This window comes from Schistocerca serialis, chromosome 2 (assembly GCF_023864345.2).
Source record: "Schistocerca serialis cubense isolate TAMUIC-IGC-003099 chromosome 2, iqSchSeri2.2, whole genome shotgun sequence".
Taxonomy (NCBI): Eukaryota; Metazoa; Arthropoda; class Insecta; order Orthoptera; family Acrididae; genus Schistocerca; species Schistocerca serialis.
This window is the reverse complement of record NC_064639.1, coordinates 952,406,191-952,431,248: the sequence shown is the minus strand read 5'-3', so window position 1 is coordinate 952,431,248 and position 25,058 is coordinate 952,406,191.

Genomic DNA, 25,058 nt, shown 5'->3' with positions numbered 1-25,058 from the left:
TTGAAAAGTTGGAATTAATACTGGATCCGGATGCCATCAAAGCAGACGTTAAAAAATTGAACAAAAACACACGTAAATTACAAAAACAAATTAATGCTTGTGATACTAAAAACGATGATCAGGTAAAAGTACTGACTGAAAAATATGATGAATTGGCCAGTCGTATTGATGTTATCGAAAGTAATAATGACACCAAATCAGACGATAATTCACCAGTTTAGTTTAATCAAACATCCGAATTCCAAAATTTTCAGCAGACAATCAGTGAGATAGGTTCGTCTAATAATACATTACGTAGAAAAGTGTCATCTTTACAGCACGAAGTGACGGACGTGAAAAATATTTCAGCCTTTAACACATCACAGCATACGCCACTTTCCGAACATTTGCCAGACTCACACAGCCAGTATAATTTAGGTAATTTACAGAGCGTACGTGACTTAGATTCCGAACAGTCACAGATAAACAGATTATCATACAATCCTAAACCAGCTCACACATTCAGAGACGATAACGTTGATTATAAGCAATTTTTATCCCTAAAAAAATCTAAGGTATTTAAAAATGACAGAACACGGATCCACTCTTTCGACTGGATACAACAATTTTCTTTCGCATTTCCATCAGCTTGGCCTGTAATGCAGAAACTAGCATTCGACTGGATACGACTATTTGCTTTTGAATTTTCACCGGCATTGCCTGTAGCGCAGAAACTTAAATTTATTTGCAGCACGTAAGTGACCTCAGGGGATCCATTACACTTCGATGAATATGTGCCGTAGTGTGCACAGGGCCCCGAGTCGTAGTAGTGCTGTTTCATCTTTAGTTTTCTGCACTGCTGCTTTCTCTTTTACTATTCTTTATATCTATCAAAACAACTCTTCAACTATCGATATTTCTAGGATTAAGAATGAGTAAAAAAAACCCGATACGACAAGTTTTACCTAAAAGTGACAGTTTTCATTAGACGCTTCAGAAATGACAGCATAATTTTAATAACAGACAAAATTTTAATCATCAGTATCATAAAAATTTTCAGCAATCGCAAACATATTTTGGTAACAATAGAGGTTTTCCCCAACAACAGCAACAAAACCAACCGGTTAGCATACCTAACCAACAATGTAATGTGCAAGGTCAACCAAGCTTTGTTTCGCCGCCTACACGTATAGCGTCGGCTCCGCCAAATAGTAACACACAGCGACAAGGAAATAACTACGTACCGAAAACACACCATTTCAACTCATATCGCAATGCACCGTATAGAAATGACTATTATGATAGACGTAAAAGTAATGAGCACAGTTTTCAGCGTACGTTTAATGACAGTCGGTCTTACCAGCAGCAGAATCAACCACAACAACACATAATCATGAATAAACCAGACAGTAGGTATCATCCGGAACCTAATACGTCAGGTCGAAATAACAGAACAGTACAAATAGTCGAACAGCATCCTCCGGCAAATAATAGCACGTCAGATAGAACTTTACTAGATACAGTACAGGTTGCATCTTCCAGCAACGCAAGCAATACTTTTGACACAAAGAATCTTGTTCACGAAAATGTTATTACTTTTGACGACATTCGAGACACTCTTTTGCAGGAAAAACCAGTTATTCAAAAAACCATTTCACACCCTGTCACTGAAGTGAAGATTGGATCATCCAAATTTTCAGCAGTAATCGATTCTGGATCACTTATGTCAGTTATAAATGTGGAAACTTTCAACGAGTGTAACAAATACCTATCCTACGGTACCATTAGGCAAAATTAAAGTAAAAGGAGCAGTATCTGGTAAAGGAGTAGATGTAAAATTACAGACACACTTATCGTTTTGTATTGCAGGTCATACGTTTCACTCAAATTTTTGGAATGTTCCCTTATTGACAACAGACGTTATTTTAGGTACGAGTTTTCTGGTACAACACGACGCAATTATTGACTTCCAAAATTCCTATTGAATGTTAAAGGATGAAAATGTACAACTGGTATTAGAATTTCAGCGCTCTTTATCTGCTGAAGAAGAAACAATTAATCGGACAGAGGTCATTTCTATATCGCGTTACATAGACTGTCATTTGACATTGTTCACAGATACGTACGTACACAATTATAATTCTCCAGACGAAGCCGACTATGACGTTATGCAAATGATTTCTGATAAAGTTAAACAGAGCAGTGCAAATACAGACGACGAACGTTCAGAGCTACGCAAAATTCTTTTACAACAAGCTCCAGTTTTTGACAACATCCCTGGTACTATGTCCAGTTTTATGTATGAATTTCAAGTTAAACAGCACGACACGTTTAAAGCCAAACATTATCCTATTCCATACATTCACAGAGATCAAGTTAAGACAGAATTGCAAGCTATGCTTGACCAAGGAATTATTGAACCGGCAGTTAGTCCGTACATAAACCCGCTCCATATTGTTAAGAAAAAGGATGGTTCACTTCGCCTCGTACTTGATTCGCGTCACATCAATGATATTATTATTAATGAAACAGATCGCCCTCAAACACTAGAAGAACTTCTACAGAAATTTCATGGTACTGCTATTTATTCCACATTAGATTTGAAATCGGGATTTTGGCAAATTCAGCACCATCAGAACTGCAGAAAGTACACAGCTTTTCTGTTTTGGCGACTGTTATCAATTTTGTAAATCGCCGTTCGGTTTAATTATTTCTTCAGCAGCATTTATTCGCGGTTTGAATAGTATACTTCCGACAGGATTAAAAGACAGAATCACAACGTATGTAGACGACATTCTTATTGCAGAAGCTACCTGGTCTGAACACAATTTGATTCTTGAACAACTGTTACGAACTTTTCGTGCACAAGGACTCACAGTTCATCTCAGTAAATCGCACTTTGGCAAAACTTCTATAAAATATCTTGGACATGTAATTTCAGCAGAAGGCATTGCGCCTGACCCGGAAAAACTTCAAGCTTTACGTGACATCACTGTTCCTACGACGAAGAAACAACTGCGCAGCTTTTTGGGTTTAATTAATTTTTTTCGTAAATTTATTCATTACTCTGCTTTAGACACCCCTAGATTATGTCAATTGACGGGTACAAACACTATTTGGTCCTGGGATAGCCAAGCGCAGTCTGAATTTGTCAATCTGAAACAAGCTTTGTTGAATGCACCACTTTTATCACATCCAGATCTTACTAGAAATTTTTACATTGCCACTGACAGTTCTAACACCGCTTTAGGCGTACACATTTTTCAGGAAATTGAAGAAGACGGTACTACAGTAATTAAAAACATCGCCTTTGCGAGTCGCATTCTGTCACCTGCTGAACGCAATTATTCTGTTACAGAACTTGAAACATTATGTGTTGTATGGGCATTTACGAGATTTAGGCATTTTCTTAATGGAAGACATACGACCGTTTACACAGATCATAGAGCGATACAGTTTTTACTTTCAGCAAAATTTACACATGACAGATTAAGCAGATGGAAACTTTATTTATAGGAATTTAATTTTACATTTGTTCACATTCCCGGTGCACAAAATATTGTAGCAGACGCACTATCCCGTTCTCTCAGCAACAATCAGCAAGACATCGCAACCAACTTCTGCCAAGAAAATTTTAGCGTCATGTATATTCAACAAGTTGCGTTTGAAAATTTCATTTCGGCTTCATTACGAAATATAGCACAAGAGCAGAGTAAAAACAAAGTATGGAAAGAAATTAAACACCTTTGGCAAGATAGGTATAATGTTACCATCAGAAACCATTCCACTGTACGCAATAATATTCTGTTTCGCCGTTCTCACCCTGACAGCAACAATTGGTTACTATGTATTCCTGACGAGCTTGTTAACAAATTAATTTGGTATACTCATTTAAGTTACGCACATTATGGAACCAGAAAATGTTTTCTTATACTGAGACAGAACTGTTATTTTGCCAACATGGAGAAACGTATACGACGAGTTTTAGCGTCATGTAAAATCTGCCAGAAAGCTAAGTCAGACAAGACCGCACATATTCCTCCGTTACATCCGATTGTACTTGTTAAATTGAGACACATGGCCGCTGTAGACATTTTTGGTCCGATTCCCAGAACTAATAGAGGTTTTTGCTACATCTTTGTCGCTGTTGAACTCACTTCGAAATTTGTTACCTTCACTCCGTTACGCACAGCTACTGCTAAATCTGTTTCGAATGCATTTGCAAAATATTTTCTATTTCTTGTAGGGCATGTATTGAAAGTAATTTCCGACAATGGACCACAGTTTCGATCTGCTATATGGACACGTATGTTACGAGCAAGAAACATTTCTCCGATCTTTATATCCAAGTATCACGCTTCTTCGAACCCTTGTGAACGTCTAATGAAAGAAATTGGTAAACTGTGTAGAATATACTGCCATAAAAAACATATTGATTGGGATACACACATACTGTCATTCCAGGATGTAATTAACTCCATACCAAATGAATCTACTATGCTATCTCCGACTGTTGTATTGAAAAATGTTGAACCACCTAACAAAATTAAAGAATTAGTATCCTTTCCTACATCTCGTCGACTACGACACCATGAAATAATTGACACTGCGCTGAACAACATCAAACGTGCCGCAGAGCGCCGGAGAAGACAGCAAAAACAGGTTTGTACACGCCGTGACTTTCACATTGGACAGAAGATATTAGTACGCACACATTATTTATCCAACAGAGGAAAGAGTAGATGCAGTAAATTTGAGCTTCTATATGCAGGTCCATACAGAATTCGCAGCATTCCTCACCCCAATGTATTACACGTCAAAACTCTGAGAACCAGAAATAGTAAAGGCAATCACCATGTCTCCAATATTAAACCCTTTATTGAATGAACATACTTTATGATTTATCACACTGTAATGCCATTTTCTGATTTTTATATGACCACTTATGCAATTATATTTATATGAACAATTACTGATGATTATCATATTTTTTCCTGGCAAGTGCCCAGCAAGGTAAGGTTGCAGGTCGCTTTTCTTGTCGTTACACATCAGACCGTGCACATTTTCCATTTTTCGTGTATGTATGATTGTTTTCCTGTTTTGTTTGTATGCACTACGAAATCTTTAAGATATAACAAACACCAGTTGACTTTGACATTTTGCTTTATGATATCTCAATATCTTGACTATTCTACACTTTTGGCTACTGCATTATGAAACTGTGTGTACATTTTTGCAGCTGAACACTCTATGTTTTTGACATAACACGTTTTCTGTCATGCTATGCTGTATGCTTAATTATATCACTAGAAACAAGTTTTTATTTAATGGGTATATGATTTAAATGCAAGATATTAATCCATTTTCATCATTTTCAGAAAGCAATAACGTGTAAAAGAAATAACTTAAAGAAACCACAGTGGATTACTATGAAATGGGAATTTGACCTTCGGAATGAACGAAAGAAAATGGAATACCTTGTGATGAAGAGTAAATGGATCAGAATTAACAAGCATTAACAAGAATATACTATACACATCGTATGATAGCAGTCTTAACTAATTATTTTTCTTTCAGAATACGAGCCGATTGATGCAGGCTGTCAGACAGAACTACACATCTTAGTTTTAGTGATGAAATATGCTAGAAGTAAGAAACTCTATACTGTAAATAGTTGTATGAAGTAAATGGTAATATGAGTAATGAATAATGAAATGTCTTTTTGCAGATGATAATGAATGATGATGAATAGTTATATGAAAAATATGCTAATATGAATAATGAAGTTTTTCTTTGCAGCTGATGATAGTGATGAAGTTATGGTAATATGAAAAATGAAGTTTTTCTTTGCAGATGAGGATAATGATGAAGTTTATATATTTACTGTTAGTTAAGAAATGCTATGTAGTTATTTAGTATTTGTTGCAATTCGTTTTGACATTATGTCTTATATTGCATGGTATAATGACTGAATGTTTTGGAAAGGACAGCTAGAGTACATACATATTGAGTACACGTTTCATTACCTGTTAATTCGTAGTTCACTACTTTTCAGCATAATATGCGTGTCTTCTTTCAGCTTAATAATCCATTTTGTATTTTTTCCAGGAGAAGCTATTCATGAAATTAATGTGCTATAAGCAGTTAGTTATTAAACCTGTTCTAGTACTTGCATTTTTATTACACATTTGTGTGTCATTCATGAATGTGATCACATATACTCTACTTGTTTCATAACCTTGCTACAGTTGACTCATGACGAATGACATTACTAATCCCTATTTGCAGCAATAAGTCAAAATCAAATATTTTCATGCCCCAGCAATTAATTATCGATCCCAACGCAATGCATTGCTGGCACAAAAAAAAAAAAAATGTATTACCAGTCCCAAATAATGCTACTAGTTTAAGAGATATTTATAGTACTAAATATAATGCAGATTTGTCAGATGTATTGAATCCATTATATCTATGTATTATTGGAACACAGACCTTGAGTAATAGTTATAGTGTGTTACATTTTAAATATGTCCTATGTCACTTGAATGATGAGTTCTGAGTAATACTGAATGATGTTTTGTAATAATGCATAAATGCTATGCCAATAATTTCTGTAAATACTATTTTTGTTATACTTGATAAATGCTATGCCAATAATTAACTCATTTTGAATGATGACTTCTGAATAATACTGAATAATGTTTTATAAAACTAATATTTTGTAACTGTCCAATGAATGCCACTGTTTCTTATATTTTAAATTTGTCTTATGTCACTTACATGCTATTATATATGAATACCAGTAGCTTGATTCTATACTCATTAACTCATGTTTTGAATGATGACTTCTGAACAATGCATAAAAATGGTTTGTAACTGGCCAATGAGTGCCAATTTTAGTGTAATCAGATGACTTATGAATAACGTTCTGTAATACTCCATACATAGTACAGAAATGTTTAGTAATTAGGCAACGAGTGCCAACAATTACTCAAATCGGTTGATAGACTAGTGTAATTCTCAATGATGACTAGCATAAGACTTAATGTCCTTCACCTTCTGACCTAATTACCAGAAATTACTGCAATATCCGTTTGTCCTGTCTATCCTCATGATCATGGAGCACTATATTTGGTTTTTGCACCAATTCTACGTTGGTGTACCTTACAGGAATGTGGTGTTGACCCATCATGCTGTCCACCACCTTGAACGATGGAGGTGTTATTATGGTCCCACTGTTTGGTGTACCTAATGTACTACCAAAATGATAACATTGAATATTAATACGACATTTCAGTGTCTTGGCTACACTGATTAATACTTCAGGGAAGAGAACTTCAGATTGTCTCACTTGGTGTTGTGCTTCTGTAGAAAGATATGGACTTTCAGTGCAGCTACGTGCAACCTACTGTGCTATAACCATGATGCAATCCTTCCTTTTCCTTTCCTAGTTCTTATAAAATGGTAAAAAAAAATATACAGTGCGTGTGCACTTTATGTCATTTGTTAATATGTTTTGTACTCATTGCATATCCTAGTTCTTATAGAATGGTAGAGATATATACAGTGCGTGTGCACTTTATGCCATTTATCAATATGTTTTGTACTCATTGCATATACATTTTGTCATTGCTTGATATGTTCTGTACTCAGTGCATGTGCACTCTATTTCGTTTCATGTTCTGCACTTATATATATATATATATATGTATATACTCTGTGACTGTAAACTTAGTTAATTAAGTAGATTTTAGAAAAATTTGTTGCTCATGGCAAGTCCAACTGACTCACCATCGCTGCCAAATTTTTGCCCGCCCCCCCCCCCCCCCCCCCAGTGGAGTGTTATGTAAGAGGTCTGAGCAGATGTAATTTCGATATATTGCTCATGCGCTGCCTGCGATATGCAAGGTCTCTGACCAGAGAGCAGTGTTGACTGCAGTAGGAACTGTGTAGCTGTAGCAGTAAGTTGTTGCTAGTCTGGAGTCTGCTCTGGTCTAGTCTGGTGTATCGTGTTGGCTGGCCAGGTCGCGGTGCAGCGATGCCGGAGCCTGAGTGTTATTGTATAAGGTAAAAAGCGTCCTCGCGCATATGTAGTAATGTTATCTCAAGTCCCATGTAAATGTTTTAAAAATCTCGTGATAATAATCTTGCTCATAAAAAGTAACTTTTAACAACCATTCATTTCAATTTAAAGAATTTACTAATTTCTCCCATCCATGATCATCCCGATTATTGCAATAGAAAAATCAGTTGCTCCCTTTCATAAATGACAGATAGGTCGGCCAGCATTGCACAGAGCTGTGCCGGAAAAATTTATTGTAAGAGCAGATATATCCGGCGACTTCATTGAGGTAAGAATTTTTCCTTTTTTTATTCAGAATGATGTTTCAGGGCCATGACGCAGCACTGCTGTCGTCCAAAATTTACCAGGTTAAATTCACAGTGAATTATTCAAAAGTCATAAGTGAGCGACAATTTAATTGAGAGGTTAGTTATATTTTTTTTTACCAGGTTACTGAATTTATTTTTTTATTGGGACGTTACACTGAATGTGAACGACATAATTATAATTTTTTACTGTTGAGAGATTTAGGAATTTTTCTGTTGTGAGGTTACGCTAAATGTGAATGAATTTTGAGCTTAGATTAAATCAGAAAGAATTTTGTGTGGAGGTTAATGTGAAAAGAATTTTGTAGAGAAGTTACAAATGAGAAAGAATTCTGTTTTTAGGTTACACTAAATGGGAACGAATTTTGGTGTGGAATATTATTCATATTATTTACTTTAATTTATTTTGTGGGGAGGTTACACTATATTTTGTGGGGAGGTTACGCGGCGTAAAAATACTAACGGCGAAAACTAAAAGTTGACGCAGTTAAGGAATCTAAGGGATAGCTGACTGAGGAAAGAAAGATAGTACATCTGAGAAACACATATTAAAAGAGTAAGAATTAAAGGAGAGTTACATAAGATAGTTTTCTGATAAGAGTTTCCACTTGAGGAACCTTGGTAGGATACCATAATTATGAGAGGACAATTCTTAGTAACGTTGCCAAAAAAGTTACACGTAAAAGTGACAGACCACTGTTAGACGAGGACACGGCCTGGTATGGCTGAGGTCGGACAGACATCAGATGGCAGTACACATGAGTTATATCATGTTGTTGTTGTCTTCGGTCCAAAGACTGGTTTGATGCAGCTGTTCATGCTACTCTCTCAACGAATAAGTACTGCAACCTAATTCTTCCTGAATCTACTTACTGTACTCATCTCTTGGTCTCCCTCTACAACTCTACAACTTTTACCGCCCTCCCCTCCCATACTTCTCTTCAGTACTAAACTGGTGATCCCTTGATGCCTCAGAATGTGACCTATCAACCGATCGCTTGTTTTGGTTAAATTGTGCCAAAAATTTGTTCTCTCCCCAATTCTCTTTAGTACCTCCTCGTTAGTTGTGTGCTCTACCCATCTAATCTTCAGCATTCTTCTGTAGCACCAAATTTCGAAAGGTTCTATTCTCTTTTTACCGAAACTGCTTATAGTCCATGTTTCACTTCCATACATGGCTACACTACTTTAGAAAAGACCTCCTAACACTTAAATCTATATTTCAAGGTTAACAAATTTCTTTTCTTCAGGAATGCTTTCCTTGCCATTGCCTCTCTAATTCAGCTATCATCAGTTATTTTGCTGCCCAAATAGCAAAACACATGTACTGTTTTAAGTGCCTCGGTTCCTAATCTGATTCTCTTAGAATCACATGATTAGTTACATCATACGATTTGTGTTTGTACTTTACATGTTGACCAAGTCTGATTACCTACAGTCAAGCAGACTGCTCTTAATGGTGCTTCAAAATATATTACTGCTGGCGACAATATTTACAGACTTATCTGGAGCTGGAATAATTGGCCAAAGCTAAACGTGCTTCGTACATCAACACTCAACCAAATGTTGCTAAGCTGGACGATGCTCGTTAACTAGTTGTTTACTGTCCCGGTGTTGCGACAGATTAGCAATGATGGTCATCTGGTGGCGACTGTGTCTTGAAGAAATCGTGTGTCTTATTGCTGGCAGATCTCAGAACTATTCTGGCCGTTCGTGTGTAAGTTCTTCGTGACAGAGCAATAAAGTAACTGTAACAGTATGTGCTGTACGTAACTCGGTAGGGCTGAATCGTTCTGCCAGTCTTAATTAGTTTGTCTCGCAAGCACCTGGATTTATGATGAGTGCTATTGTGAACTTTACGTAAACGTGTAACATGTGTACAACAGCTTAACTCGAGGACAAAGGCCTTCAATAATACATTTAATTCTACCACATTAGTTTTTTATTAAACGATGTAGCCGGCCGCTGTGGCCGAGCAGTTGTAGGCACTTCAGTCCGGAACCGCGCTGCTGCTACGGTCGTAGGTTCGAATCCTGCCTCGGGCATGGATGTGTGTGATGTCCTTAGGTTACTTAGGTTTAAGTAATTCTAAGTTCTAGGGGACTGATGACCTCAGATGTTAAGTCCCATAGTGCTTAGAGGCATTTGAACAATTTAAACGGTGTACCGAACCCTCTGGAGTATTGTTGTTTTCGCACAAGGTTCAGGGAGTTCAACATATGGGAGGGCAGCGTTGAAGCAATAGCATCACACGTAAGGGCGGAGAGATTAACAGGTCAAGGATGTGCTGCTGGACCTCAAGTATGCAGCATTAGGAGGTAGATGTGTATGGTAAGTCATGCGCCCCTTTTACCACCGCTTAGCGTCCCATTCAGTTTGTTGCAGAAGTAAGTTTTTTGGCTGATTCCTTCTCTTGGTGTAATGCGATATATTGCTGGATAATTTATTCGTGAGGTTTTGTGTATAGCAGATCTTATTCTAATTAACCCGAAATTGCTAAACCCTATTAATTTCCGCCAATTTCTAAACCATATTAATTTCATAACCGAGGGGAAGTTGTGCCATGCGTGCACGTTCCGATATCGGTAATACCCGCTCCTTATTAGCGTCTCTGGCCGCAATATCATCTCGAGCGGCTTGTCGCATGCAGAGGGCAGGTCTGTGAACGAGTATTTAAGCGCTTTCAGGGCCTGGAGGCCCTCTCGAAGTGACGGGCGGTTGAGCAGTGTGTTTGACAGCGGCTGGAGTAAACCCGTGACGTCGTGCCCGATAGTATCCTTGGTCCGTTGCTAAAAGTTACGTTCTGGTCACTGTGGATTCGGTGGGATGAGTGTCGGCTGGGGCCGTGAAGATTGCTCGTTGAAAAAGCTCTCTCTGTACTTGGCGTTTGAATTTGCAAGAATCCTATGACAAATGTGGTGCCGGGTTGGGTTCCTATCTGTCAGTTTCAAGAACCGGATGCAGGGGCATATGGTGAATACCATCCGTTGATTACCATCCGTTGTTCCTGATTCTTAACAAACTCGTCATAACACCTACTTGATGGCAGCCCTTGGTGCAGTGGTTCTCAGCCTACGCTTTGATCTGCAAGAAATTATGGTGAGCGTCCGATTACGTTGTGCATGATTATCTTGTGTCGCGCAGTGGCTATTCTGACGCGCTATCCAGGCTACTCTTCGTGACAGGTAAATATCTTTTCACGAATACTTTCAATGAACTCAAGTTACGTTTCTGTGAATGCGTGTGTTGCTTTAACTGTTTGACCAAGTTTGGCCGTACCTGTAATTAAAATGTGTTGTTTATTTTGGAATCAGACGCTTCACGCGCAACTTTCGCCTTTTTCAAGTGTATTTACAGTGTATACAAGTATTTGTATTGTAAATGAAAACTGTTAATTAGTGGTTCGTATGTTACAGGGCAGCTTGATGTGTTTGTTGTTTATACTGTGGGTCCAGGCAAAGAGGCCTGGGTACGATTACTGCCTTTACTGAGCGTATCTATATCTCTAGTGGCGATCGCCATCCACACTTAAATGAAGCAAAAGAAATTGAATGGCTCTGCAACTGCCACTTGTATCATACTTTTAATTTAACATTGTCAGGTTATCCAGCGGTCTTCCTTATAATTATCTGTAAACAGTCACGTGTTAGTGGGGAGCTGACGTTAATGACCTGTTAGCTAATTTCAACACGTTTTTGAAACTTGTAATGTGGAAAATGCAGGTTAATTTTATAGATTTGTGATCTGATTAGACCTCTGTGCTAAGCATCTATAATTTTTTTTAACTTAATGTTTTCCTCTAAAAATAATTCTTTTAAAAAAAATTTGATTGTCATTTCTGAAAGTTGTGTAATATTAGTCAACACTTGTGCTGTTGGAAATTAATTTAATTAATTCAGCGGTAGCTGCTCAGATTGCCTTGCACGTTCTTAATTTAATATCTTAGTATATTTGTGGGCCAGTATCCTTCTACTCAACTCCTTATCACACTCAGTTCCCTATCAGACTGCAGAAGTAAACCACGTTTCACATCGTTCAGTTCTGTTGAAAGGGAACTTGTCCCGTTCCATATTTTTCCAATAAATTCCGGTACAGGAGAACTATAGCCAGCGTGTTTTGACTATGCAGAAGTGAATTCCGTCTATAACAAACAGAAAAGAATGTACCAAGTGCGATTTATTTATTCATTTTGTTTCATGTGTGCCACGTTCCCTTGTATCCTTTTCCGTATGCGACCTTGGACTGTATGAATGAGATAGAATGTGATGTAGCAGAAAGCTCTGGTCAGACGTCGTAGCAATGTATGTGTCGAGTCGTTCTGTGGTAGGATTGTACCAACTCCCTAAACGTGAACAAGTTTAGCAAAGATGGTGGGTAAGTCATGTCAGAGAGGTCGCGAAGGCTAGAGTATTGGCTCTGTTAGGTGGGCGAACCATCCCATCCACCACCTTTTGAACGAAGAACGGTTAGGCGAGGTGTCCGATGGAGTACTTGTTCCTGGCTCGCGGCATGGACAGACATGGAGATGCAGCTCTCGTTTTGGTAATGTTAACAAAGGTTGTTTGAAATCTGCTACGTAATGAAGTCCAGATGTTGAAATAAGGTTCAAGATTATTACTAAACCCCACAAGGGAATTAATTTTCATAATTTATTCGAATTTCAGTAGAACTTTGCGTTTCTGCCTTGGTCAGGCCACTCACCATGGGCCTTAAGCTCACGGTCACATTATTGCTCTGTCCTTAACTGAAATTCACTCATTCAACGTATTTTAACCTGCTCTTTCATGTACAGTAATATTTTGGGAGATTTTTATTTATTTTCCGTATGTTTTCTTTGTGAACTTGCTTTCGCGCCACGTGGTCGGTTGCAGCAACCGCCACATTGATAAATTGTAGTTTCGGTCTGAAAATGTATTGTAGACGATGAATAATCATAGATAGTGGCCGAGAGTAAAATAGGGAAGGTATAATCTTGTATGTCTGTATTTTTTGGATTTCTGTTGGCTACCGAAACTTGACCATGCGTGTTGAATGGCATTGAAGTGATGATGTTCCTTGTGCTCCCCCATAACTATTTGATTTGTTCGCGATGTTGTGCGTCAAGTAAAATGCATGGTTTAAACTCGTGCCACTGGGAAAAGTATTAGATTTTAATGCCCAGTGATTTGATAAAGACTTGCGAAATACTCTTCCACCCGGACCTAGTTTTCCTTGTAGTATCTTTGCTGAACTTGTTCTGAGTCACCTGCAGCAATGGAATGTAATAAGCACGGATTTACGTATAATTGTGCGTCAGAATAAAATTACATTGAAGCCAGGTCCACGCTCCCCTGTCCCATTCCATAATTACGTGGCGAAACAGATCCATGTTAACTAGAGAGACCAGTTTTGATTATGTATATTGCAAGAGAAACACGACTGGTTGTTGAAATGCCATCGGTACTGAAGAAATATCAATCTCTACCCTCGACTGATTATTTGCTCCCTTCATAATAAATAATAGGTGAAAGTCAGTACCAAAGTCGAATCCTGGGTCATGAAAGGAAATAAAAGCTATATACTGCCTATTAAGCCCTGTATAGGTGCCTTCTTTAGTGGTTCAAAAAATATTGCGTTTTCCGTTGCGTTCAAATTTTTACCGGTTGGATAAAACCTTCCGCTAGAAATTATTAATACCCGGCAATAACTCCCAGGGACCAGTAATTTCGTGGACCACACGAATTTAAGAAACCATTTACTACAGGCGGTAGCTTGCAGGAGCTGTAGGTCATGACAAAGCGACGGTAATCTTCCTACTTCGGTGGGGTTTTACCACCACCAGTACTGGAAGGTTACGTTGCACTGTCATGTAAGAACAGCCCTATAGGCTGTCACTGTGTGCGAGGTATGAGTTGGTATAGTTCTGCTTAGACCAGGAGTGTCCAACCTTTTAGCCTACATGGGCCACGTTAGAAGAAGACCACTATTTTTGGGCCACACATAATACACGTAATGAACTTAACACTGTCAATAACTGAGGTATGAAGTTAACACAGTTAAGTAATGTAGAACATTTAGAATTTATTAATTTATGCTTCTTTACGTCGTATCACATTCGATGCCACCCTACTGACGATGGCGGTTGTGCAGGATTCGTTGGATCCAGGGGAACACACGTAAACAGAGCCACGCGTCCGGCAGATCTAGAGAGGCTGTATAGGGAGAGAGTGGCCAACCGGACGATACGGCGGCCATTTTTCTGCCAAACTGCGAGCGGGACTTTTGAATGGCCCGTAGTGGAGTAGTGGAGTACACACTCACCGAATCAAAAGCACAAGACAATATGGCGAAATCATTCGTTAAATGCCTTTCTTTACGGTTATAATGTACCCTTAGTAGCGTACTACGTACAGCACAGGAAAATTTGATACAGTGGCTGTAAAAATTATTCGTTACTTGCATTTATCTCCTTTAAAGTTCGTTTACTAGACATATTGCAATGAAAGTAACGTAAATAAAAAAATATAGTGTACAGCATTTGTTTTGTGTCTGAAGTGCATAATGCTAAAGATTTAACGTATCTGTATTACGTCAGATGAAAGAAAGCCGTAAGCAGTTGTTTACTTGTGACATGCAAAAAGTGTGAGACGTATTAGTACTTCTTGTCACGTCTTCAAACTTTTTGCATGTCACAAGTAAACAACTACTTACGACTTTCTTTCATATACTGAATACCTAAAGTAGATAACAAACGAAAAAGATTACAAAAATCAGGTAATGTTAAATGTAGGCTACTGTAATAACGACGAAATATAACAAGAAAACTACCGTATCTCTTCTACCCCACAGTAAGTAGGCCTATTAAAAACTGTCTTCAAGAGTACGTACAATTATTTCCTACGAATAATGTTTCAGCAACCACGACAACTGCGGAAAACGTACTTACAACTTTCCTGCGTTAACGTGCGAAGTCCACCTTCGCCTCTATTGGAACAACCAAATGCAGCACAACCTGGCATCGTTTACGAACGTCTGCAGAACGAATTACAGATGTCAAAAACAATACTGTACAATTACTAACGTGTTTACTTCAAACATGGAGGCCTACCGACTTCATCACAAAACGCTTCATTCGTAAACGCTAATTACGTACTAAAAACGATATACAACTAAATCTAACACGCATGCACAACGCATAACAAGTCTCTCAATAATTCAAATGCCTTTTAATCGTTTCCAAAAGTCCTCTGAACTTCAATTCAACTCAAAAGCACGGCGAACATAGGAAGCGCGAGGGACGTTAGGCAGAAAAATGGCGCCAAAGCTAATCAATCAATCACGGGCAACTTCACGTATGGTCACGCACTCTGTATACAGGCTCTCTAGGCAGCTCCGACTACGAGTGCCATCTGCCACCACGGTACAAGATGGCCGGTGGCAGCGACTCAGCCCACTTGCAGCCTTACTGCAATGACAGCACTGTTCTTGCTTATTTTAGGGAGCCTCACCCTAGTTGACATTGTCATAGCTGGACTCTACTTGCCGCGCGAGGTAGCCGCGCGGTCTGAGTTTTCTTGTTGAGAGGCACCCACATGCCTTGCTCATACTCTGGCATCAAGCAGTCAGGCCTGCAAGATGAGTGGTCTGCCAAGCGAGTGGATTCATTCTTACTTATCGAGTAACATGAGCTTTAGTACTCACTATTAAGTTACAAATTATTCTCTTGTTTGAATATTACGCAACAGAAACGGATGCCGCACATCTGACTATTAATAATTTACACAACTCTGACTGTTCACTACGCACTGGCAATACCACATTTTTTTTCTTACCCAACGGCTTTGATCAACACGTGGCCATCGCACTGAATATGAACGGCGCACACATTATAAATTCTGGATATCATGACAACATACTATTCGAAGGAAAAGGCCACCAATCTTTTTCTTTTCACTATCTTTCTTATTCCGATAAATTCTATAACCTAAACACACCATTACATTTTCTACAACAATTACACATGAGAAACCCGCCCAGTGGGCATGGCTTTACATTGGTGATTCTCTATCTTATGGTCTCGTAGTTACCTAACACTACAGTGCACTTTCTGGATAGGATGGTGGATCTTTTGCTATATCTCACACTTCGACTCGCACGCCCATCATCACAAAAATTTCCTCCAGACCGAGCGGTACAAAAGGAACATGCATAACCCACTGCCTCTGAACCTATCTTGCTACTCTCCCATGCAAACCACACATACTTAAATTACATGAAACACACCATACTGGCAACATGGAATACAACACAAGGAATAGTCACAACGTTATAATCACATCACTTTCAGCTTTCCCACTTCAATTAGAATTCATTCCAGTTTCACACGACACTGCCCCACTTCGTAGCTTTTCTTTCCTACTATGAACTCTGGAGGATATATGCACGTCTCCCTGTGCAATGCAAGCCAAGTGGCGTTGCTGGATAGACGGCTGACTCACCTTGCTTCACTCTCAGAGTATTATAGTTTGAATCAAGCGTCACACGGAAACATAACACGCAAAGTAATATTAAGAACATATTCGTCACACACGCGAGTCCTCAACTGATACGATGGACGAGTACTTCTCTTTATCCTTTGTCTTATACACAGACTGAGACTCACACAGTACTCACCACGTGGAAGTACTCGTCTCTAATTTCAAGTCCTGCACACTCCATTTCTTAAATATTTTCAACTTATACTACACACGCCAGTAATTCAACTTAACTTTAGCGCTTAGTACTAGCACTCGCAAGTATTTCAACTTATTGCTACACGTGGTTTCATTGTGACCGTTGGTCACTTCCAAAGATTACTACGATCCCCTTAATATTACCTGCCTGACATTTAATTCTCCCCACAAAAGTTCCTGAAATAGAGAAATTATTATTCCAAACTACTCTTAAGTGTTCCACATGCATACCATTCTCTCCACTCTTTTGTCTTTACGGAGCACACCTACGACAGGTCTTACCAACACAAGATCCAGCGCCCGAGTGCTAAAAACATGGCCGTTCTTTAGGTCATCTCGCACCTCTGTCGAGGTGGGGGAAGACCATGCTACCCATTGGTCAGCCACATTTCGGGCGCTCAAAGCTCAGGTAAATGTCATCTCTTTGGTTCCACCAAAGGTGACCAAAGGACCGTCTCAAAGATGATCATATATTGAACATTCACTATCTGCAGTTAGCAGACGAAAATACATTCATTCATTTCGCAGATCTCACCAAATTTGATGTAGGGATTTATTTTGTGGGAGTGCAGATGTGATCAATTAAATAAATAAATTGTCATTCGTTCCTACACTGGTATCCGGCTTCGGTGTATTAAGTGAAATTGAGTTATTATTACAAAAAACATGTTGTTCTGACAAGAATAACGAAGAATGCTGTACCTTTTTTCAATGTCGGACGGTACTGTACCCTTTCATTGTCACGGTCCGTGCAGCTCTCTACCGTCGGAGGTTCGGGTCCTCCCTCGGGCATGGATGTGTGTGATGTCCTTAGGTTAGTTAGGTTTAAGTAGTTCTGAGTTCTAGGGGACTGATGACCACAGATGTTAAGTCCCATAGTGCTCAGAGCCATTTGAACCTCCCTCGGGCTTGGGTGTTTGTGTCGTCCCTAGCATAAGTTAATTTAAGTTAGATTAAATAGTGTGAAAGCTTAGGGACGATGACCTCTGCAGTTTGGTCCCATAAGACCTTACCACAGATTTCGAAAATTTCCAATTTGACTCTACTTCTTGCTGTATTATTTGTTGTGAGCGTTCATACGCTTGAAGAAAGAAAAGTTAAGTAAATCTCCTGTTTGCTGTGTTACTTGATCACAAATGATTTCGGCTGCTGTTCAGCTTCCGTACGACGACAGTTGTCGCACCACTCTTGCCACTGCGTAGGAAGTGGTACACAACTTATTATTCTAAAAATGCAAGATGTAATTAAACTGACATTTTGTATGTGAAATTTCATTAATAATACTTTATATTTAAGTAATTACAAGGCCGCTGGAGTAGATAACATTCCATTAGAACTACTGATAGTCTTGGGAGAGCCAGCCCTGACAAAACTCTACCATCTGGTGAGCAAGATGTATGATACAGGAGAAATACCCTCAGACTTCAAGAAGAACATAATAATTCCAATCCCAAAGAAAGCAGGTGTTGATAGGTGTGAAAATTACCGAACTATCAGTTTAATAAGTCATGGCTGCAACATACTGACACGAATTCTTTACAGACGAATGGAAAAACTGGTAGAAGCTGACCTTGGGGAAGATCAGTTTGGATTCCGTAGAATGTTCGAGCACGTGAGGCAATACTGACCCTACGACTTATCTTAGAAGATAGACAGAAATCCGATAAATTTGGGTATACGATAAACCGCACATATCTAAGGGTTGTCAATTCGACTAAATACCTAGGAATTACAATTACGAGCAACTTAAATTGGAAAGACCACACTGATAATATAGTGGGGAAGGCGAAACAAAGACTGCGCTTTGTTGGCAGAGCACTTAGATGATGCGAAAAACCGACTAACGAGACAGCCTACATTACACTTGTTCGTCCTCTGCTGGAATATTGCTGCGCGACGTGGGATCCTTACCAGGTAGGTTTGACGGAGGACATCGAAAAAGTGCAAAGAAGGGCAGCTCGTTTGGTGTTATCGCGCAATAGGGGTAAGAGTGTCATATCAGTGACAGTGATATGATACGCCAGTTGGGGTGGCAGTCACTGAAACAAAGGCGGTTTTCTTTGCGGTGAGATCTATTTACGAAATTTCAATCACCAACTTTCTCTTCCGAATGCGGAAATATTTTGTTGACAACGACCTACGTAGGGAGAAACGATCATCATAATAAAATAAGAGAAATCAGAGCTCGAAAGGAAAGATTTAGGTGTTCCTTTATCCCACTCGCCATTCGAAAGTGGAATGGTAGAGAAGTAGTATGAAAATGGTTCGCTGAACCCTCTGCCAGGCACTTAAGTGTGAATTACAGGGTAACCGTGTAGATGTAATGTAGATGTAGATTAAGGAAAAACCTACGATTCTAGCATTTGTAGACTTAGAGAAAGCTTTTGACAATATTGACTGGAATAATCTCTTTCAAATTCTGAAGGTGGCAGGGGTAAAATACAGGGAGCGAAAGGCTATTGACAATTTGCACAGAAACCAGTTGGCAGTTATAAGAGTCGAGGGGCATGAAAGGGAAGCAGTGGTTGGGGAGGGAGTGAGGCAGGCTTGTAGCCTATCCCCGATGTTATTCAATCTATACATTGAGCACGCAGTAAAGTAAACAGAAGAAAAATTTGGAGTAGGAATTAAAACCCACGGAGAAGAAATAAAAACTTTGAGATTTGCCGATAACACTGTAATTCTGTCTGAGACACCAAAGGACCTGGACGAGCAGTTGAACGGAATGGACTGCGTCTTGAAAAGAGGATATAAGATGAACATCAACAAAAGCAAAACGAGGATAGTTTAATACTGACTAATTAAATCAACTGAAGCTGAGGGAGTTAGGTTAGGAAATAAGACACTTAAAATAGTAGATGAGTTTTGCTATTTGGGGCGAAAATTAACTGATGATGATCGAAGTAGGGAGGATATAAAATGTAGACTGTCAATGACAAGAAAAGCGTTTCCGAAGAAGAGAAATTTGCTAACATCGAGTAAGGATTTAAGTGTCAGGAAGTCTTTTCTCATAGTATTTGCATGGAGTGTAGCCATGGATGAGAAACGTGGACGATAATTAGTTTAGACAGGAAGAGAAATGAAGCTTTAGAAATGTGGGGGTACAGCAGAATGCTGAAGGTTAGATGGGTAGATAACGTAACTAATGAGGAGGTACTGAATAGAATTCGGGAGAAGAGAAATTTGTGGCACAACTTGAGAAGAAGGGATCGGTTGGTAGGACACGTTCTGAGGCATCAAGGGATCACCAATTTAGTATTGGAGGGCAGCATGGAGAGTAAAAATCGTAGAGGGAGACCAAGAGATGAATATACTAAGTAGATTCAGAACGATGTAGGGGGCAGAAATTACTTGGAGATCAACCAGCTTGCACAGGACAGAGTAGCATGGAGAGCTGCATCAAATCAGTCTCTGGACTGAAGACCACTACAAGAACAACAATTGCAAATCATAGAATTAGTGTGATATTTTACTGTGAATTTGGAAAATGATGTATCAGTATCAGCTTCGATCGAAGTGTATTGACAAAGTGTTGATCTGAGATTTTGGTTGTATTTTTTTCTTTGTGTGCTTTGAAAATAACTGTCCATAAATGTACGGGCTTCCAAGCAAAGGTGACATATATAAGACATAACCGTGCAGCGAGGGATATTTTCTCTGGGCAGGTATGAACTGCAAATGCCCATCAAAGATGCACGATCACCTGGCCTCGACTAAGTCGCCTTACTTCAGTAAAATATACGATATCACCATACTCAGCATTCAAACTTCTGAGAAATTCCTGGAATTGGCGATTATTCAGTCTCACAGCTCTTCAGAAATAACACAGGATTTCGTCGTATTTTCCTAAATTAATGTAACTACAAGTCTCTCAATCTCCAGTTTTGCTGTTGCAACTGAAGTAGCCGTAAGATAGAAGATGATCGGAGCGTCTGACGCATTGGCCGTTGTAAGAACGAGAGTCTGGGGGTTTCAGGTATAGTAATGTTAAGAACTGGATGGACCAGTGTGAGAATAACATCGTATGGCTTGAGTTTCAGAATGAAATTATTCATAATAATGAATTAACGGATGCTAACAGCCTTGCCACAGTGGTAAAACTGGTTCCCGTAATATCGCCGATGTCGGACTGGGCCAGCAGCTGGATGGTTAACCATCCGGTCTGCCGAGCGCTGTTTGCAAGCGGGGTGCACTCATCCCTTGTGAGGCAGACTGAGGAGCTACTTGACTGAGAAGTAGCGGCTCAGGTCTCGGAAACTGAAATACGGCCGGGAGAGCGGTGTGCTGACCACATGCCCTCCATACCGCATCCATTGACGCCTCTGAGCTGAGGATGACACGGCAGCCGGTCAGTACCGTCGGTCCTTCATGGCCTGTTCGGGAGGAGTGAATTTACGGATGGGTCCGCCATTTTGCAAGTACACATCCAAAAGTGTTTCGCCATAGCTTTGGCATCCTCAGTGGTTTTTGTTATAATTTTTCTGAACTACCTGTACACAGATTGTTTTTAGAGTAAGGAATATGCTGCATCAGATTTTGTTGTCATTTAAATTCTATGTGCACTCGGCCGTTTATTTTGCATTGTGCGTGTGTGTAATCTGTGGCTGCCAATCAAAATCTGTGTTAGTACACCATGTCATCTACAAACAGGAGGGATGTTAGAATGTCGTCTGCATTGAGTATTTTTTTGTTATCCGTTCTTTAAAATGTATATTCTGGAAAAATTAGTTTCATATGTACGTTTTTTGTCACCATTCTACTCCTTTGCTGTGACAGGTTGTTTTTACGCACCGAACGTGTTTTTGTGTAGTTGAACTGAGCCTGTGGACATCGGTAGAAGTTTCGTGAAGGTGAGGTATTGCGAACTATTTAGTGTAATTTCTTATTCAAGGATTATGTTTCGTATTTTGACGGTGTTTACTCCTTTTTCTCTTGCTCGTTTGTAAATATTGTGACCTGTTGTGGTTCAAATGGCTCTGAGCACTATGGGACTTAACAGCTGAGGTCATCAGTCCCCTAGAACTTAGAACTACTTAAACCTAACTAACCTAAGGACATCACACACATCCATGCCCGAGGCAGGATTCGAACCTGCGACCGTAGCGGTCGCGTGGTTCTAGACTGAAGCGCCTAGAACCGCTCGGGCACTCCGGCCGGTTGCGCTTCCGACTATCGTTGGTTTACTGTTTTGTTTTGGCTCGGCGTTCAGTTTATTTCCATTCCCCCCCCCCCCCTCACTCTGTGTGTGTGTGTGTGTGTGTTTTATTTTGTGTTAACCGATTATTCATTTAGAGTGCTGAATAGAGTTTTGTTAGATAGTTCCGTCTGGTCATTGATAACTATTTGTATGTGGTAATTTTCTTCTGTTGTTAAAAATTGGTACATACAGTTACTGTGTTTTAGGTTTTGGAGATCTGTTTGTATGCCACTGGGGTGTGGTTGTTTTTGATGAGGTGGGCTGCAAACGTGGAACGTGTGCTGTCACTTTTCAGTGCTCTTAAATGTTCTAGCATCTTATCCTGAAATTTCTAGATGTCTGCCCGATGTATACAGACCACGGTCTTAGCACGTTAGCTGTTATATGCGTGCTTTGTTGAATTTATCCGTGGTGATGTCAGTTCTTTTTAATCTCCTCAGTTGTTTGTCTCATATGCCACGTTTATACCTTGTTTCCTCATGATATTTCCTCTTCTGTGTGTTATTTTGTTTTCAGACGTCAAGGGGTGGCACATTTTCTTGTCGTTTGTGGTTTCTTCATCTTCTGTGCCCTGTGTGTTCTCTGTTGTGTGGTTGCTGCTGGTGTGTTTTGTTGTGGTACTATTGTATATGTTCTGTGTCAGATGCATTTCTATTCTGCGGTTTAGTTTGTCCACCACGTTTATTTTGTAACCAGTTTGTGTGTAACTGATTACGTTCAGTACTTGTACCTACCTTTGTCTATTGGAACTCTGTTCAGTCTGTGTAGGAGGTATCTCAGCTGGCCTGCTCATGGGCTGTCGGGTAGTTTGCCCTTTTGTGAATAACCGCAAGTTTTCTGTATTTGATATAACTTTAAATGGAATTTTATGTATCATTTAATAGATGCCGACTCCTGGGGCATCATTGATACTTGCTTTGGGCTGTATGCGGCCTGCAGGTTGGACGCCACTGCCTCAGCTCGTCAGCGCGCGCGTGCGCTCTGTGGGTGAAGTCCCGGCAGTGTATTCCGCGCGGCACGATGACCTCGAGAAAAACGCGGAGCGGACTTCGTAATAGCGAGGGGGCTCGACTCTGCCTTGCTGTGACGTCACCGCGGCCGACCGACTCCCCCGCTGCCGCGAGAATGCCGCGCCGCATGATTCACGGCAACGCGGTCGTAGTTGCGGCCGGGCCCGCGGGCGGCGCGCGCGTCGTGGCGCGGCCAGCTGAGCGTGACAGCTGCACGGCGCGTCTCGGCAGTCCCGCAGTGACTTCGGCCGCGCGCGGTCGCAACTGGACGGAAGCGCCCCGCCGCTGCCGCCGCGTCCCGCGAACCGGCGCGTCCGCGTCTCGGCACGCCCACCTGGCATCGCGATTCTCCTGCGTTCTTCCGAGCCCGTCGGTTGGTTGGTCGGTCGTACGACGAGCAGCAGCTCCCGATCTTAATTGTTTACGGTTCCCGCTTAGTGTTTACATTCACTCCGCGCCAGTTTCAAGAGGAACGGCGACTCTTGCAAAAATTCGCAAGGTGCTAGCCGAACAATTTCTCCTCTTCCAAGAAGTGATTTTCTGATGACTTCTGCAAAACTGGTGAGTATCCATCATGCATAATTGGTAGTTCTGACCGTATTTCTATTTTCAATGCTTGCGGCACTCCGTGAGTTTTGAAGTGAGGGAAAACTAAACGAAAGATCACGTCGATTTCGTTCGTCAAGATGCAGCACTCATGACCCGGTGCCCAACAAGCTGACACAAATATTTCGGACACATGCGAACGTAAATTTTACGGAATTAGATATTCCTTAACAAGTCATACAACAGATATGGCACCAAAGAATCTTAAAGTATTTACTCTAGTATACAGGCGTATTTTTTTAATGTGTTTATTTACTTTTGCTTTAGGCAACAGTGACGATTAAGCCCGCAATAATTATGAATGTACAAACTGTCAGTTAAAGTAAAATGCTTTATGGATAGTACAGTGTAACATGGAACTTACCGTACATTACGCACATTATTGTTACAATGGTTTCAAGTAGAGTATCTTACTAGAGATAGTTCGAGTCTACATGTATAGAGTGATTCGGAATTCACGCACTCGGACGCCACAGCGGTATTCCTTCCATACTGGCAGTGCAAGAATGCCTGTTACAAAACTTCGTCCCGCGAATATGTTCGGTAGCTAATGGACGCCAACACTGTATCCATAAACATGAAAAGTGTCTTCATTCAATGCTGTGTAGCTGTGGTGCTCAGTTAGTACAGTGGGTGGAGTTTTGTGGCAGAATACTATAGTTCGAGAAGTACATTCTGAGTCAGAATTTTTATTTTCTTTTTTAGAATTTCGATGTGTCCTACAATGCTGTAGAACACTGCTCCTTAAACGATAGTACCGTATAACTGTAGTTTTTCCATGTTGAACATTAGAATTATTGGTCAGACTTGTAATAAACATTTCTTAAAGTAATATTGAGTTAAGCTTAACTGTCACAGGGCTTGATTGAACACACAACTAACCAATGTGTATACATTAAGCATACATACTACATTCAGGAAGAATGGCCAACTGACTGAAGGCTGAAGATATAATTAATCGTTACATAATGATAACCAAAAATGTAATCCCTCCAGTGACTGAAGGGTATACCGGAAACTAGTTCGAATGTAGTTGATACAGTGCCGCAGAAAAGTACGCTAGGGAAATGAGGATATATGAGTTACATGCTTGCAATGAAAGTGTCTACGATGAAGGAAGTTAGTATCAAATAGTTGCACGTAATTTTGTGTAAGACCTGCTGTAAT